The sequence below is a fragment of the Pinus tabuliformis genome, chromosome 4_2 (assembly GCF_031772625.1).
Source record: "Pinus tabuliformis cultivar Carrire ecotype Pingquan chromosome 4_2, CPIR1, whole genome shotgun sequence".
Lineage (NCBI taxonomy): Eukaryota > Viridiplantae > Streptophyta > Pinopsida > Pinales > Pinaceae > Pinus > Pinus tabuliformis.
Genome location: NC_142304.1, coordinates 782923169 through 782925353, shown reverse-complemented (window position 1 = coordinate 782925353; position 2185 = coordinate 782923169).

Sequence of the window (2185 nt, the reverse complement as noted above, 5' to 3'; positions counted from 1 at the left end):
CTATCTAATTCCACCTTCATTGAGCCAAATTCCAGTTTGCTTATTGTTAGGCGAGTGTCGATGACCTTAAGTACCAATATTCAGTATTCCAATCCTATTACCTCTTAGCAATAACAACCTTCTTTTGAAATCTTGGATTAAATATATACACCATCAAAGACTACACTTCAGTCTCAACAATATAGGGCTTTCAAAGCATCACTATTCATTGACTCTATTAATTCCAATAGTTCCATTAGTCAAGATGCAGGATCGGGGGATCTATTCCATGATATTCTTATCTTTTCTCAAAATGGTTTAGAATGTAGCTAAATTCTTGAGAATACTAACGCTAGTATAATTTCCCCTAATTTGATCCTAATCAAAGTGAATGGAACACATGGCTGGATAAAATTGCTTCATCAGATGATGCATTATGTGTTGGTTTTCGAAAAGAGCCTGCATACATCGACAACATTCAAAAAACTAGGATTAACGTAAGCACCTATTTTTTCCAAATTCTCTAGTAAACAATCATCTCTTTAAGGTAAAGTTAAATTCAATGAGGTAAAGCTAATAGGTTTGTGAGCTAGCATTTAATGTCCTTGGCTAATGCTATAATTCATTTAACAATTTGAAAATGCGAAACAAATGAGGAATTATAAATTATGGTTTGCCTCCCTATCTCGGGAAGAGGCTAGATAAGATGGTGAAACAGTTTGCACCTAAAAAATTTGGATATCAAGGACTAATTAGAAAAATATCATATAGTGCATCAAGTATCAAGATTGAAAAGTGGTAAGGTAAGTAGCCACATCAAGTAGATGAATAATTAATAAATTAGAAGATTAGGAGCCATTTGGATAAACTATGATGAATATCTCTTAAAGGATAATGATCATCTTTTTATGTGTGATTTTATAATTTAATATGCTTTGTATATTATTGGAATATTCTCTTTTGATGTTCTTCATGTATCATATTTATTATAATTGATAACCTAATATTATTGGTAGAAGAATGTTAAGGTATTGTCTGTCTTAAAAAATAATCCATTTATTGATTATGCATGGAGTTTAGTTACAAAGTATTCTTACTTTTGTTGATATGTGATCTGATTTAGTGGAAACTCTTGAGAAAGTTTCTCTTAAATAGAACATGTTACAGTTAATATTGATCATTTAAATACATATTATATGTATTCTACCAACAGTAGGAATTACGTCAAGGGCAAGCTTAATTTAATATTGTACCGTTGCTATATATATTCCTTGCATTTTACAAAAAAGGAGGAATTACCTCAAAGGAGGAAGCTTAAATTGGGCACTTTCACCTAGTGAGTGTCTGAGGTTTATGAGGCTCATTTTTCCACATCAAAATTTCTATAATGATAATAAACCATCTGAGAGATTACATTTTCGCACTATTTGGTTGAAATATCAATGAAATTGCAATAGTTTGGACTATGTTTGTTAGCTTGTAGAGCTTACCTTTGAGTGTAACAATAAAACTACAAGGATGAGATTCGTAAATAGAATGACATTTTCACATATAAGGTTTCCCTAAAATAAAATCGCCAACTTGAAGTGGGGAAACATCATACAATACTTCATCTTTGAAGGGATTGATTTTGGAATCATGATTGTCATTACAACAAAATCCATAGGTGTTAGTAAACATATGCAGTTAACAAATCCACGAGAGGATGTTAGGCCATGTCATGAAACACATGGGGAGTACTAGATTATCCAATGCCCAACAATATCCCCACCAAAGTGACCCATGTGTGATTCAAGCCCAATACCTTTGGCTTTGATACCACTTGTTGTCATTACAACAAAACGCGTAAGTGTTAGTAAATGGACGCATTGCCAGAGTTAATGGATCAATGTGAGGTGGTTAAGCCATGTCACAAAGCACACAAGGAGCACTAGATTATCCAATGACCAACATTGATACCATATGATATGTGATATTTCCCACTAAAATAAATGTATCGTCCATATCTCAACTAACTAATTTCAATTACATTTTCACATTATTTCGATTACTTTCCAATAGTGAAAAAATATCAATAAGTGGTTTCCAATGATAACATGTGTATGAAATCCATCACCATTTGGATGTATATATTTAGGTCACTACAATATTTCAAGACTAGGTGCCAGTCAAAGTCTCTAATACCTAGCTTTGAGTGCAAGATGGT